Consider the following 17,199-nt stretch of genomic DNA (forward strand, 5'->3'; position numbering starts at 1 on the left):
GGCTCTACTGGGAATCTCCTAGATCCAACGTATCTAGGGAGGGGGCATCAGACCACCGTCGATTATATTCTCTTGACGGATGGACTAAGACATCTAACCAGGGATTTCACACTTATGAAAAACACCCTAAGTGATCACTCCGCCCTTAGGTTAGATGTTTACCTGAATGATTTAGAAACCCATACAGCAACCATAGCAAAAGCCCTATCTCAAAATAAGATAGAACTGGGCAAGAGAAACGGGTATACTCTGAAATGGCAAAAGATCGATCCCATTCAACTAACTGATAAATTGATAAAGATAACATACCCTAATATAATAAAATGTTTAGATCTTTCAGTAGATGATGGGGTGGTTCTTGAAAATTTCAAGATAATATTAGAAAAACAAAAGGATTGCTGACCAGACCTTCTAAACCAACTAAGTCATCCTTACCAGGATGGTTTAACCACGACTGCACTGTGGCCCTAACCAAGCTAAAAACGGCCCTTAAACAACCACATAGAGTTCAACAGCAAATACAGCACCTCAGGCTCCAATATAACAAGGTAAGGAAGCTGAGAAAACAGGAGCTAAAACAAGCACTATGGGCTGATCTCCATAAAAGCGCACTCATGAAAAATAGCGAGTCCTTCTGGCGGATAGTCAAGACCCCCTTTCTATCTGATCCTGACAGCCCTAAGATCGAAGTGGCTATAGAAGAGGAAATCTGGGTAGAGCACTTTTCAAAAATATTTAAATTAACATCTCCGACCGAAGGGCTAGACCACTCTTTTCCCCCAGTTGAATTTCCAATTCTTTGCAATTCGACATACTTGATATAATACAGGCATTAAAATCAAGCAAAGGTGGTAAAGCACCTGGCCCTGATGGGGTGCCAGTAGACCTTTTTAAACACCTCCCGGACCTCTGGGCCCCTATACTCACAAGAGTATGTACCGCAGCAGCGAAACTGGGATTGCTGGAGTCTTGGTCCAAATCCATCATGGTGCCAATTTTTAAAAAGGGGGACCGCCAGGACGTCTCATGTTATCGTCCCATTTCATTGTTGGACTCTCTGGGCAAAGTAGTTGGCAGAGCGGTACTCGAGCAGCTCCAGCAATGGGCAGATAACAGGAATATTATACCTGACCTACAATTTGGATTTAGGGAAGGCTTCGGAACTGTAGAACAGGCCCTTAATCTAAGCATGATCGTGTCCAAATACATTCACGCAAAGCAGGGCACAATGTACATGGTATACGTTGACCTGTCCGCTGCGTTCGATTGCGTATCTCATGCGAAGCTATGGTCTCTCTTGAGAACCATGGGGGTGGACCCCCCCTCCTGGATTTCTTGAGAGAATTATATTCTGAGGCTTCTGCAAGAGTGCGCTATGGCATAAAAGGGGAGCTCACCGCGTCTTTCAGAGTGGAGCGGGGAGTCAGGCAGGGGTGTGTTCTGGCCCCCTTTCTCTTCTCGCTGTACACCAATGGATTGGAGGGGGAGATGCTGAGAGGGGGGCAGGACCTCCCCAGATTAAACCAACGCTTGATCCCCGCTCTACTCTACGCGGATGACGCGGTCATCCTGGCCCGCACACCAACTGAACTCCAGAAGTCCCTGACCAAGTACGCTGACTTCATGAGCGCTTTAGATCTACATGTAAACGCCAAAAAAACATTTGTTATGGTGGCTGGTGGAGGACGAAAACGAACAAAGAATATTTACTTAAACGAAAAAAAACTTGAGAGGACCCCCCAGTACCCCTATCTGGGTATAATGATTGATGAAAGATTAAACTGGAGGGCAGCCATAGAGGCTAGGAGGCATCTTTTTAAGAGGGCAATTGTAGCACTGATGAACTTCTCCCAGCGACTGGGAAGGAGACCACCAGTTGAACTGTTAAGAATTTATGCCGCGAAATGCCAAGCAATTGCGCTGTATGGGGCAAGGGTATGGGGGCATACAGATGTTGGCTCTCTCCAGATAGCAGAGAACTCTTTTATGAGATTTCTCCTATCTGTGCCAAAATGCTCCTCTATCTATGCTTGCCATGTGGAACTAGGAATCCCCTATATAGAAGACCTGATAAAGGTTCAACCATTGTTACTTTGGAGGCGCATTTGGGTCTCGGCAAAAATGTGCTGACCAAACATATTTTAGAGGATTCCATGGCGCTGGACCGCGCGCACAAAATACCATGGCTTACCCATGTCAGGCACTTTTTCTCAGACTTGGGTCTAGAAAGGTATTACCTTACACCTGATAAGCTAACTGAAATAACAAAGAAAGAGTTGAAGCAAATAGCCCTGAACCATTTAGAGACTCTTAGGATTACCTTGGTATCAACCAAACAATCCGCATTACATGCAAATATGGTACAGCTTACACCGCAAATCCAACCTTATCTCACATTAGAGATCAGCACCTATGATAAGATGCTTCTGACAAGGTTTAGATTTAATCTTTTTCACAGCCTTATAGCCTTTCCAGTAAAGAACACATGGGAACTAACTTTGGCTCACTGCCCATGTGATGACATGTCGCCACAGTCCTGTATACATACAATATTGTTCTGTAAATATTTTCATACCCACGGAAAAATCTGGCAATTTCCCCTGTTAAAGCGTTGGGGCTTTAGACAATGCCGTCCCGCCATGTTATGCTTACAAATGTTAGATTCTGAATGCACTTGCTACCATGTACTACATTTTTTAAAATGTATTGTTAGGCATAGGAACAACCTCTAAAAGCTGGAACTATTACAATGAAATCTATCCTTTTAACATTCTAGAATCCTGTTAAAATATTTTTTATGACAGACTTTATATCTTTTAAACATGTAAATGTGTAATTCATGTTGTTGCTTTTATGGTTTTGTAATGTCTAAAACCGAATAAAGAAATAATTATTATTCTTCCTTTGTTTTGGTGTGCCTGGGCCAAGCCCAGGTGCGGTGTGACAAGCTAATTATAAGATGCCTATTTCTTCCCGACACCTTTTCTTTCCTAAGCACTGGGCCAAAGATTATTAAAACCCCTTTTGTGTGTGGAGACCTTTGATCCCACTGTTGTGGACAAGAGCAATGAACTTGACCCAGTAGGGGAGACAAAGATTTAGAATCTGATAATGAGATGACAGAGAAATATGACAAATCCTGAAGGGCCATAAGGTGTATTTGTGGGTTATTGAGAATGGTAAATTCAAACTCAGGTGCATGTTCTTCCCAAGTTTGAGACCCTGTAGACCTAAGTGTAGCAAAACTGTACTCCCAGAGGGCAGATTTGGCCTATAAAGTGCACACAGTGAAAACACCACCAACTTCAGTAAGCACTACAGACCAACACTACGGGTGCCCACTCACATTATAAGGCCTACCCCATGTCAATTCCAACCCTGAAGAGTCCCTTCCTCGACAGGCTCTCTATGCACCAGTACTGTTGCTGCATATAACAGTAGTCTTACACGTGCAGCCTGCACAGTGTGCACAAGTGTGTACTCACCTGTTCACATGTAACAAGACCAGAGCCTCTTACACAATTTGTACAGCAGTGGCCATATCTTAAATGGTGGATGCTGCCTGTTAACACACTGTGAATTTTACTCACAGTAAACGTCCAAAAACTGGATAGTCAAACTGAAAAATACTGCTGGACTAAATGGGCAGAATTCATTTGCTACACTGTTCAAAACAATTAAGCACTACATTGACCCCCTGCCGGACCCACCTATTTCTCATGAATAATTATCAGACTTTGGCTCTATAAACTCTGCCAGCCATTTGTTCCACCCACAGAACTTATGGTTACTTCTGCAAAATTACAGGGTCACAGGGGGAGAGCATGCCCTATGATCTGGTGAATAAAGAAGCAATGAAGACTGTGCAGGGGGCAGTGCCCAAGTCGAGGGCACACACAGGTAAACAGCGTCTACTACCTATTTTTACAGGGTGCAAGCAGTCTACCCAGCCAAGAAGTTGCCCCCCATCGTAATATACTTGTCCCGGTGTAATTTTCAGGCACAATGACACATTCAACAGCCCCTACACGTTGTCTTCTTTAGTTTAGAGCAGGAATGGGCAAGAAGCGAGGGGGGCTTTATTTTTTTGAGTTCCAACTTGTCACAAAACAAAGGCCGAAGGTAAGGCACCATCAGGCTTTCTTTTGTTCGAGTATTCTGGCTGGGAGCTATCTGGAGCCTCACACCTAAATGCAAACGCAATGAAGGGGACACAAAGGCACACAGCTTGCTTGTACTTCACAAGTACTTAAGAGAGGCATAGTGTTGACTTTGTTCAGTTCCTGTATAGAAGAGATATGCATGCACTGCAAGAATGTCAAGTGTGTTGATCTGTCCCAATATTTACACGAATAATTTAAATACCACTATTTTGTTTTATTTCTTCACAGAACGCTTTACATCACACATACACATTGTACATTGAGAATAAATAATGCAGTAAGAGAAGGCGCGATTCCAAAAGTATTAGCTGCTGCTGTCACTGCCAGAAAGCAAACGGAACAACTTAGCCGATCTGCTAAGAATGCTTTGCTTAGGAAAACGGAGAGACAAGAGAAGAAGGCTGAAGTTAAGCCAGAGACCCGGCCTGCAGCGAGCAAAGTAACAAAAGGACAAACATCGGATGCGGAAGGAAAATCCCACCGCGCGCAGATGGTGGCATCAAAGGAGCAACTACGTCAAGCAACCTTACCGGAGTCCTTTTCTTCCAAACCGCTCCCATTGATTCAGACTCAGGCGCCTGATCTCCGACAAGCCGGGGATACGAGCAGACTTCCACCGGGAGAACAGAGAGAAACGGGATCTCTGCGGCGTCCAGCTGAGGCGAGCGCGGGTGTCGGAGAGGCAGCAGACCGCGAGGACGCCGACGTTGAGGGCCCGGTTGCTGGGCAACCACTGGAAGCTGCGGGAGACAGCACGCAGCAGGCACTTCGGCTCACAGAGGCTGGGAAGGCGGACGAGGTGGGAGAGCTGAAAGGTGATCCAAAAGGTAACGCACTAGAGCAGCTTGAGAGGCAGAACAATTCCCAAATGCTAGACGCATTACTGAATGTGGAATTAGATCTGAACAAAAAAAACTTTACAGCACCTTGATTCGAGCTGGGGGTGTGTACAAAATTTAGGAGATCAACAGGGTTTTGTGCAGGAACAGGGGAAAGGTAAAGGAGGTACTGAAGACAGAGTTGAGAGGGGAGGCTCCCCTGAATTCTTTTCAGTAAATGAGGGTTCTGACACTACAGACATCAGTGAACCTGAAAACGAGGATGATGGGACCAGCACGGATCAGTCTACAGGTTCTGCTATAAGCAATGACTCCAGTGATTTACTGACCATGAAGAAAAAAAGAATTGGTCGGAGAAGAGATGGAAAGGGGTCTATAAGCAGCATGAACAAGAAGTTATCTTGGGACTACTCAGCCATGCCGGAAATATATCAAGAAAAAGACCAGAACGAGGGAGGGGATGAGGAAAGGGCTAAAACCCAAAACGTAACTCTGGAAATGTTGTTTGGGACCTTGAAGCAGATGCAGTCTGAGGCTAGAGCAGAAAGCCGAAGAGCAAAAAGAGATACAAAAAAACTACAAGCCTCTCTCAGAAGGGTAAATAGAAAACAGGAAGAGGTCGAAGTGAGAGTAACACAAGTGGAGGAAAGGACTAGCAGAGCAGAAGATGAGATAACGGATTGGAAGACTTTTAAAATGGAACAAGAAAAGGTAGTAGAAGACTTACAATGGAAGTTAGAAGATTTTGAGAACCGCCAGAGGCGCAACAACGTAAGACTTTTGGGACTTGAGGAAGGACGGGAGGGGCAAGATCCTAGAGGGTATGTGATTAAAGTGTTAACAGAAGCCTTCCCAGAATCAAAATGGCAGTGGGAACTTGAAGTGCAAAGGGCTCACAGATATCCTCTGTTTGTAAAGAAAAATCGGGGGGGACAAGAAAATGCCTTGCCAAGGGCAATGCTGGTCTTCCTAGGGAACTTTTTAGCAAGGCAAGAAATAATTGACAAAGCAAGACCCGATTCTAGAAAAACTGCTGATGGTAACACATTCTTTGCCCGCCCCGATTTCTGCCATGTTACCGTGGAAAGAAGGTGGAAGCTAAGGCAGATGATAGCTCCCTTCCAAAAACAAGGAGCAGAAGCCTATCTGTTGTTCCCTGCAAGGCTGAAAGTTATTAGGAAGGGGTACACAAAAATGTTTACATCAGAGATAAAAGCTGGGGAGTATCTTGCTGAGATCATAGAGGTAGACAAAAGAAAGGAAGATAGAGGCAGAAGCCCGCCAAAAACCCCAGCAGACAGCCCACAAAAAACCCCGTAATGGTTTTAAAAAAAAAAAAAAAAAATTAAAAAAAATGTGGGTGGAAATATCTGATAGAAGAGGGAGCAGGATGAGAGAGAGTAGCGACTCTGCAGAATACAGGGGCTACACATAGGTCAGGGATGACCTATTTGCCTGTACCAAGGGGGGGGGATGGGGGGGGGGTCCAAAGGGGAGGGAAGCGGAGGGGAAGAAGGGGGGGGGGGGAGTTGGGGGGGGGGAGAATCTTGCACTTAGGTGGTGGGTACAAGCACAATACACTGAGGGAAGTAGAGTATGACGTGTGGGGTAGGCTAAATAACAGTGTTGTTAAAAAAACGACTGATAAGGAAGTAACGAAGCAGACTGAGAACTCTTGGTATAAGTGTAACCAGAAAATAGGAAAGAATAAAAACTATAATGACCTGTAGGATAGTCACAATAAATATTTGTGGATTGAATGAGTTAAATAAAAGGCTTAAAACTGCTGCCCTGCTAAAATCATTTAATCCTGACCTGGTGTGCCTTCAGGAAACACACATTGAAGGTACGAAGGCTTATTTGTCAGATCATCTTGGCTTTAATGTATTAGCAAAAACTAATCAAAATACAAAGACGAGAGGAGTGGCCATTCTAGGCAAGAGGCATGACACACAGGTCAAAAGAAAGAAAGAGGACCAGTGGGGAAGGTGGGTCATAGCAGAATTAATATTCAGAGGGGAAACCATTACGGTGGTTTCGGTTTATGGATCCACGGGAGACGATCCAGATATCTTTCAATACTTAGATATAGAACTAGCACAGTGGCCGGAGCCTATCATATTATGTGGGGACTTGAATATACACGATGAAGATAGCAGCTTTTTAGACCCTGGTAGGAAATATTCAGGGAGGAAAAAAAGGACTTATAGAGCCGTAGCAGATATGGTAATGAACAACTCGCTGGAAGATCCATGGTTAAGGTGCCACCCCAATCTAGACGGGAGTACCTTCTTTTCAGCCCCACACCAGAGAATGGCTAGGTTGGATTATTTCTTAATCTCGAGAGATTTAATGGATAGAGTAAGGATTGACAGAGAACCAAGGATTATTTCAGATCATAATCCGTTAGTCTTAACTGCATCAGTTGGGCAAAGGAGAAATAAAGAGATAAGACAATGGACTTTTGACAGAGCATTACTACAGGACCAGTCCTATAGAGAAAGAATGAATACTTGGATTAAGGAGTACTGGGAGATAAATAGGGAGTCAGCAGCACCGGGGATAGTGTGGGATGCTTTTAAAGCTAGTGTGAGAGGGGAAACCCTGAGTTATGTTATTAAGATGCAAAGAAAGTCAAAGGCAAAAGCTGAACAAGATAACAAACTAATTAGGGAAGCAGAGGAAGCACTTAGTACAGCTATACTTAGACATGCCCCAATCGACCAGATATTACTGAAAATAATCGAGTTAAAAAATGAAGCTATGGATGGGATAGCGAAAAAGACAGTGGAGAAGTATGTAGTAAATAAAGAGAAGGTATATGAACTTAGCGAGCGAGTAGGACATATATTGGCAGTGCGAGCCAGGCAAAGGGAGGGATTGGTTGATATCAGGGAGATTAAAAATTCTCAGGGAGTCACGGTTAAGGAAGCTGAACAGATTAGAGAAGTTTTTAGACATTTCTACACGGAACTATATACCTTAGATGGCCAGGAAAGGGATGAAGATATTAGGTCTTATTTAAGTGAGATAGAGCCCTCTGTGTTAACAGAGGAGGATAGAAATGGATTGGAAGAGACAGTGCAGCTGAATGAACTTGTGGAGGCTTTGAGGGATTTACCATCTGGGAAGGCGGCTGGTCCGGATCAAATACCGGTGGAATTTTATAAAGTATTCCAGCCCTCTCTCTTGAAGGAGATGTTTAATATAATGTCCCTAGCGCAAAAGGGTGAGTCTGTTCCTGAATCATGGGGCGGTGCAGACATTATTGTAATACCAAAGAAGGGCAAACCTGCAGATGCTCCGGGGTCGTATCGTCCCATTACTTTAATGAATGCGGATGTTAAGGTATTTTCCAAAATTTTAGCGAAAAGACTATCTAGGGTAATTGAAACACTGGTAGTTTCTTCACAGCATGGCTTTGTTCCGGGCAAGGGAACAACTCAGCATACCAGACAAGTAGTCATGGCATTTGACGTAGCAAACATTCTAAAAGACCCTATGGCTGCTTTGTTTCTGGATGCTGAGAAAGCATTTGACAGGGTCTCCTGGAGGTATTTGTGGGAAGTGTTGAGATGGAATGGTATAGGACCAAGGTATATAAAGGCTTTACAATCCCTATATATAAAACCGACGGCTAAGATAAGGGTCAACAGAGGCCAGTCTTATGCAGTTAACATACAGAGAGGTACAAGGCAGGGGTGTCCTTCTTCCCCCCTGCTCTTCGCCCTATATCTTGACCCCTACATACGAAAGTTGGAAAGCAATGTTCAAATTCCGCCACTAATGTTAAATGGATGTAGATTGAAAACACTAGCATATGCGGACGACGTGGCTATTCTGACTGCAAATCCTATAGTTGCTATAAGTATAATTGAGGGTGAAGCAGGGCGATTTGGACAATTTTCAGGCTACAAGTTAAATAACACCAAAACCCAGATTGTAAAGAATCAGTGGGTAGCATGCACTGATGATAGAGTGGTGGGAGAGGCAACTTATTTAGGGGTGCGAATTACAGCAGACGTAGATAAGATTGTTAAGAATAATATGGATCCTTTGATTGTTCAAGTTAAAAAGGACTTGGAAAAAATGAACAATTTACACCTATCTCTGGTAGGATGTACAAACATCATCAAGATGATGATTCTACCTAAATTTTTGTACCTTTTTAGGGCTATTCCTTTGCTGTTTGAAGCCAGCTGGTTTAATGGTATAGAGGCCCTATGTAACAGGTTTATCTGGGCACATGGCAAGACCCGGAGGGCCTATAGATATATGACACTTCCTAGGGAAAAAGGGGGGTGGGCAGCACCAGATTTTCGGTTGTATTATATGGCCAGTGTTTTACAATATATACAAGGACTAATTGGGGGGAGTACGGACGATGTAAGAATGCAAAATATGTCTACCGAAGTCTATGCTGTTGTATTGGGGCCAAATGTTGTTAATTGTTTTCTAAAATGCACAGATTTCAGTTATTTCAAGAGAACCAGGTTTAAAACTGTTATGGCAGCATGTACGGTATGGAATGCTTTTTTAAAGAAGGTTAAGTTGGGGAGATATAATAGATATGTCTCCCTGATTAATAATAGATCGCTCCCAGCGGAAATATTTGCTGATCAAACTATGGCAGAATGGGCAGCAAGAGGGATTATGCAAATAGGTGATCTGGTTACTCAGGATGGCTTTAAACAGTTCTCAGAATTAAGAGAGATATATGGTTTAGATAACAGGGGGTTTTTCAAGTATCTGCAGATCAGGAGTTTTTTAAAGAACAAAGCAGGAGGCCCAGCAGGATTTAATAAAATTGAAATAATGGAGAAAATAAAACTGATGGGGGGTTGCACAATTAGGTCCTTTTACGCAGCCCTGTTGAAAGAGAAGCAGGATGATTAACAGAAATTTAGTCAGAAGTGGGCAGAAAAATTGGGGGTAGAAAGTAATTTGTTTTTTGATTCTTTAAACCTAGGATGCACAGTACTATGTGCAGCCCCTTTGCAGTCCCAGCACTATAAAACACTGTATTTTCTTTATTTTACGCCGGCGAGGATTGCAAAATGGGGTGGGAACACAGGAATTAATTGCCCCCGGTGTAATGAATTGGAAGCAGACAGCATACACATCTTTGCAACATGTCCTCAGTTGCAATCTTTGATTAAGGACATAGAGTGGTTCTTAGCAAGGTCCCTGGATATCGCGATCTGTCTTACCCCAACTAGGATTAGGTTAGGAGTGGCTGAGCAGGAGCACGAGCAGTACACAGAATTTTTGTTTGTATTAATGGCAGTTTACAGATTAACAATAGCCAGGGCTTGGCTAGACAAAGATCCCCCAAAATTCCAAAATTGGTTGGCAAGTACGCTGTACGCCCAAAAGATAGAGGAAAACATCTATGCCCGGAAAGGGAGGAGAGGGAGACGTTTGGGGAAAAGAATATGGGAGCCACTAACTAAATGGAAAGAGAAGCAAAGAAAGGAAGACTAGAGGGTCTATGGGAGGACTAGTTAATTTGTGGTTAATTTCTGTTAAATGTCATAAATTTATCTTGATGAAAGCTACCCTTTGTATGGCATACTTTAAGGATGTGATTTAGAAACTAGAAATTAAGTAAATTACTGTAACTGTCAAAATATAACTTGTGCAAGTAGAGTTGTGCTTATGTTCGTAAAAAGAAAAAGAAAAACTTTAAAAAAATAAAAATAAAAAAAAAAGAGAATAAATAATGCAAGTGTGTAAATCAATTTAGAGGATGTGTTTCTGAAGACAGTGAGGGTTACAAGGTGTAGTAGTCACATGTCCTTCATATGTCACTGTGAAATATTAGAAGGAGTACAATTTGTGAACTGCAAGTAACAAAAGGATCTTGGAGTTAAAAGCAGTAACCCATTTACCTAGTTGAATAAAAAAAATATTTCATCTGCATATTACAAGTGCTTTACAGGGGACATATTAATCCTATATGCTACTTTGTTTCAAAACTCGGACTAGATAAAACAGACATGTCTCCAGCAAATGTGTTAACCTCCAGAGTTATCTTTCCCTGAGATTTTCTGAGCACCTAAAGATTTCTGCAGCAGTGCAAATAGCTGACTTGTGCTGCTCTGCCCCCAGAGAGGCGTACCATGGGTGGAGCTTGGGTGCTGCTACTCATCCGCCCATTGATTTGGCACATTCCCAGATTTACCATTAGTGGTGGACCTGGAAATGCGTCAAAATGCTACGTCTCCCCAGGCAAGGCATAACAAGGAGAAGTATGTTTATTTCTCCTCATTCTTTCCTCTTTCTATGTGTGCTCTATTTTGCAGCACAGTTAGAAAGAGGAAAATACCTTGCATGATTCTTTTTGTGCAAGAAGATGTTCCTTCCTCACAAAACAATCCTGCTTAAAATGCAGGCACCAGGGTGCCTTAATTGGCAGTAGCGGTACAAAAGGGGGTGGTGATGGACTGGCTGAAGACGGCTGTAGTGCCAGAAACCAGTCCTAGGAAGCTTGTTTCGGGTCCAGGGAAGGCATGGCTTGGCAGTTCGGGCTGGACTGTTCCCATGAGGCACAGGGTCAGACTGATTTGCATATGGCCATGTCTGAACTGGGGTGGCAGAGTGAGCTAAAGAACAGGGATGGAGTAAACCCAGATCTGTTGACTGGGTGTGAGTGTTTGATTGGTTCAGATGCTCCGTCCATCACCACCCCCTTTTGTACAGCTTAATTGGCAGTAGGCAGGCAAAGGTGTCCCAGTGCATTAAATTACCAGGTATGATGTTAAATTCGGAGCATTCCTGCTGTTAGACCTGGCATCATTGGCATGAGTCTCTCCTCCATTTTTTCTGTTTGCCTCCTCTGTTTACGATGTTTTGCTGGTATATTGCTTTGGGCACCGTGCCACTTCTGATCAGTGCCACAGTGCAAGTGCTCCCTATGTGAAATTGCTGTATTGATTGACTTCCATGTTTGGCTTATTTGGTTTACTATTAGTCCCTAGTAGAGTGCACCAGGAGTGCAAGGGCTTGTAAATACAAATGCTGCTAGAGGGCTTGCAGCACCTGTTGTGCCACCCACAGAAGCGGCCTAGTAAAAGTATGTCTACAGGTCTGCCATTGCTAGACCACGTGCAGTCTGACTGCCACGAGGACTGCACAAGTACACCTACTTGCCAGTCCCTAAACCTTCCCTTAACTTCATGTTAGTCACCCCTATGGTAGGCCCAAGGGCAGGGTGCATTGTATGCATAAGGTAGGACAAGCCTGACAAGGTTGGCATGTCCTAATAGTGAATTACAGCCATATTCGTTTTTCACTATTGTAAGGTTACCTGCTCTCCATCAGTTAGAATGGGCTGCCAGGATTATTAATGCTATAATCCTAGCGGGCTCGGGGAGCATGGTGCAATGTCGAGTTTGGTATCCCTGAACTCAGGGTTTAATAACGCATCCGTTTGGGTGGATGGTTTTTGGACTCTGTGTTTGAAAATAGCACTTTTAGAAAGTAGCTATTTTCTTGTCTAACTGTCTACCGGTCTCTGCTGGTTCTGGTGTGCGTGTGACAGGAGCTGGGTGGCTCCAGAGGTCTGAATGAGTCAGTGTGGGGTGAGTGGGGCAATTGCATTGAGAGTATGGGAAGAGTAGCTCCTGATAGCCTGCCCTGCCTGATACAATGCTGGCTCCGCCCCCCTGCCAGGCGACTGATGACTCTGTGCCTGCCTGGGACTTTCCTGGCCCACCTCCTGCCGGGCAACTGATGGCCCTGCCCCTGCCAGTGACAATGCTGGCTCCGCTCCTGCTGGGCGGCTGAAGACTCTGCCCTGCACAGTGAATAGGCCAGGTGCTTCGGCCTGGCAACACCCACAACAAACCCAAGATGGGGGGAAATTCCCCTGCATGGACAAAGGGATCAAAGTCAAAAAGGGGTATAAGAGAAGGACCCCTGAACCAAGAATTCAGATCACTTCTGACAAGGAAACCTGAACCAAGGACAAGAAGCCTGCTGATCTAAGGACTGCCTACCCCTTCTGCCAGAGTGCTGTTTGTTGGGGGAATCCTGCATTGCTTCTTTATTTTTGCCAAGGAACCAGGAGAGAGGAACTGTGTGTGTACTCTCAATCTTTGCTAAGAAAATCTCCAAGGGCTGGAAGAGTGCCAGTCTCCTGTTGAAGTCACAGGGCTAAAGGACTTCATTTGCTAAAAGTGCTTGTTGCTGGAACCTGAAAATCCAGCACCTCTGAAGAATCCAGCAATCTCGACGCCGACAGACGCCGCCGAATCCAGCTCGACATCGTGAGTAGCGGCTCCAGTGTCCCGCACCTTCGACGCCGGCCGCCGGGCTCGATCGACGCCAGTAGCGACGCCAGTGAGTAGCGAGTTCGGCTCCAGCTCCAAGTGACCCTGTGTCGACGCCACTGCTGATCGCACCGGCATCGAGCCCTCTCGACGCCGTGAGCGCTGCTCACTCTTGCAACATCGACATCGACGACGACGACGTATCCTGCTTCATCTCGTGAGCGCTGCTCCTGCCTGACTTCGGTCGACGCCGCTGCAGATCGCCCCGACTCAGAGGCCCGATCGACGCCGAAGACGCGACGCTGGACATCTCGACGCCACTGATCATCGGGTGCTTCACTTTTCCAAGGTACTGTGTTGTGGGGGTCTGTGCGACTCCGGGCTCGACGTAGCGCTCCTCGCGGTCGACGCCGAACCTTTGGATTAACTTTGCCTCGACGTCGTGTGACTCCCGTGTGGGTTACATTGTTGCCAAGAACTGTGTTTTAAAAGAGAAGAGTTGCTTTTGATACTAAAGACTGTGTGCTAAGAAGAAACTACGCTTGAACTATTATTTTTCCTTCCAAGAGTATTTATTAAGATTGTGGTATATTTTTGTCGTTATTTGGTCTTGTGCTAAGCCTTATATAAAAATCCTTATTTTTATAATACTACTGTGTTGTGTCCATTTGTAGTGTATTCACTTTATTACTGTATGTGGTCATCAATGCTTAACGCACTGCCTCTGAGATAAGCCTGTCTGCTTTGCCAAGCTACCAAGGGGGTGAGCAGGGGTTATCTAAGTGTGTGATCCCCTTGCCCTGACTAGAAAAGGTGTGTCCCTATTTGTCAGAAGTGTATACCTCTGCCAACTAGAGACAGCCGCTTCTAACATTGGTGGGTCAGCGGTGAGGATTTGAACTTTGCATTTATGACCCATGTGCAGTGATTAGTGTACGCTACATAGTGAAAGCAGACCATAGCGCACTCACAATCTACTTGGTTGGATATTCTATTTTTGTTCTCCGCTTTCCTGGAACTTGATTTTTGAAACTGCCAGTTTTGACCATGAGTGATGCCGGAGTCACTGCCCCTGTTGTTGTTGTGGAGGAGTTTGATAGGAGCAAGATAAAGGATTACAAGTTACAGGATCTGAAATCCTTTTGTAAGCAATTTAAAGTTCCTACAACAGGCCTCAAAGTTAAAGAAAATTATCTCAAAGCATTGGAGGCCTGGTTAGAGGCCAGAGATCCCTCTGATGCGGTGGTGGTACCGCCAGGGGAAGGGGAGGAGGAAGTACCAGTGAATGGTCATGTGTCCTCTCCTGGCAGCAGTGTTTCCTCCAAGGGTCTTTCTCCTGAAGAAAGAGAAGAAAGAGAGAAAGAGCGAGCTTACAACATGGAAATGGCAAAACTTAAGATAAATGGGCAGTTGGAAATAGAGAATGCAAGAGTCAGGAGAGAAGCTGATATGGAGATCAAAAGGTTAGAGTTTGAAAGAGAGAAGTTAGCTTTTGAGTGTGATACCAGGATGAGGGAGTTGGAGCTCAAAGCTAAAGAGTTAGAATTGAATCCCTCTGGTGGCAGCATCCCATCTGTGCCTGCAGAAAGTAGGTTTTATTTTCCTAAAGATGTGATCAAAGATTTTCAGAAGAATGAGGATATTGGTCAATGGTTTAAAGCATATGAGTTAGCATTGTTGGCCCACCGGGTCCCTGAGAAGGATTGGGGAGCGGGGTTGTGGGGTCGCTTTGTGAATGAGGGAAGAGATACCCTGTTAGATATGCCTGTTGAGGATAGGATGTCTTATGCTCATATGAAGGATGCTTTAATGTTAAGGTATGGCCTAACCCCAGAAAAGTACAGACAGGCCTTTAGAGAATGTAAGAAGTTGCCTGGTACTACGTGGGTTGAATATGTGTCATTTTTCTGCAGAGCCAAGGATGGTTGGGTAAAGGGCAGCAAAGTGGAAAGTTATGATGCTCTTTATGATTTGTTTGCTTGGGAGCACTTGTCTAATAACTGTTTTCCAGAGCTGCGCCAGCACCTTATTGATAGCAAGATATCTAACCCTAGAAAACTTGCTGAGGAGGCGGACCGCTGGGTCAGTACCAGGGTCCACAAGGGTCCAGTGGGAGACTCAGCCAAAGGTGGGCAGGGTCCCCAGCAGAAGAGTGGGGGGGACAAGGGTAAACTGAGGGAGTTCCAGAAAGGGCCCCAAAGTAATCCCCAAGGGAACCAAGGGAAGGGTTCCCAGCCTCCCCCAGATAAGAAATCAGAGGCCCGACAGGTAAACCTGTTCGTAGGGGCCCAATGACCTGCTTCGCTTGTAAGCAGGTGGGACACCGGTTTTATGATCCCCAGTGTCCCTTGAAGAACTCTAGTGCACCACCACGTGCCGCCCCCCGTCAGTTGGCGAGTGTAGCCCTGGGAGGGGAGGAGATAGTTGCCCATGGTGGGGAGGGTCCCGCAGAGATGTCCCTGGTCTCTCTAGGAGACATGGAATTGGTCCCTCCACCCCCTCTGCCTAGTAACACTAAGAAATATAGGCAGTGGGTGACCATTAATGGCCATAGAGTGGAAGCTCTCAGAGACACCGGAGCGAGTGTGACAGCTGTCAAGTGTCACTTGGTGTCCAGAGAGCAGGTGGTTCCCCACGCATTCTACCCTGTGATAGCTGCTGACAACTCCCAGAGAGCTTGTGAGGTAGCTCAGGTTCCCTTTGAATGGGGGGGAGTTTCAGGTACTCTTCAGGTTGCTGTAAGGCCCGCCATGCCTGTTGATTGTCTCCTGGGCAATGATTTGGAAGACTCCCCTTGGGCTAAGGTGGAGAGGGAGACACATTTGAAAATGTTGGGTGTGCCAGAGTGGGTGTGTGCAACCACTCGATCCATGACAGCAAGTAAGGGTGTTGATGGGGTCCCGGAGCCTGAAAGTATGGCCCAGGACCCAGCTTGAAAGAGAAGAGGCAGGGGGCGCGGGAAACCGTCCCCCATAGTTCCCGTGGTCCAGGAGGAGGCAAACCTTGAGGGGTATGCCCTGGAACCCACAGGTGAACAAGTTGCTGAACTGGGAGACCTACCCGAGCTGACCCACTGGCAGCAGGATGGTGGTCCCTCCAGGGAGGAATTCTGTGCAGAACAGAAAGTGTGCCCTTTTCTTGTGGGTATGAGGCAGCAGGCCTCAGCCCAAACCTCAGGTGATCAGTCAGGGTCACATTTTGTGTACTGGGAGAACGACCTCCTGTATAGCGAGCCTAAGGCTGCTGAGCCTGGGTCAGCCCGTGTGCTGGTGGTACCCCAGCGCTTCAGAGCCTTCCTACTGGGTTTGGCTCATGACGTTCCGTTAGCTGGACATCTGGGGCAGGACAAGACCTATGACAGGCTTGTCACCCATTTTTATTGGCCTCAGATGAGAAGGGATACAGATATCCATTGCAAGACCTGTCAAACTTGCCAGGCAAGTGGGAAAAGCGGGCGGAAGCAGAAGGCTCCCCTCCAACCTTTTCCCGTGGTCAGTACCCCCTTTGACCGGGTGGGGATTGACATTGTTGGGCCCCTGGACCCCAAGACAGCCCTGGGCAACAGGTTCATCCTGGTCTTGGTGGACCATGCCACACGGTACCCGGAAGCCATCCCTCTCAGAACAGTGACGCCCCCCGTGGTGGGACGGGCACTGATGGGTGTTTTCTTCCGAATGAGGTTCCCCAGAGAGGTGGTGTCAGACCGGGGCACCAACTTCATTTCCAACTATATGAAGTCTCTGTGGAAGGAGTGTGGGGTAACCTACAAGTTCACCACTCCTTACCACCCTCAAGGTACTGGGTTGGTTGAGAGATTCAACCGTACCCTTAAAGGCATGATTATGGGTCTTGAAGAACCAATGAGGCGTAAATGGGACGTCCTCTTGCCATGCCTGTTGTTTGCTTACCGTGAGGTGCCGCAGA

The sequence above is a fragment of the Lissotriton helveticus genome, chromosome 6, assembly GCF_964261635.1.
Source record: "Lissotriton helveticus chromosome 6, aLisHel1.1, whole genome shotgun sequence".
Classification (NCBI taxonomy): domain Eukaryota; kingdom Metazoa; phylum Chordata; class Amphibia; order Caudata; family Salamandridae; genus Lissotriton; species Lissotriton helveticus.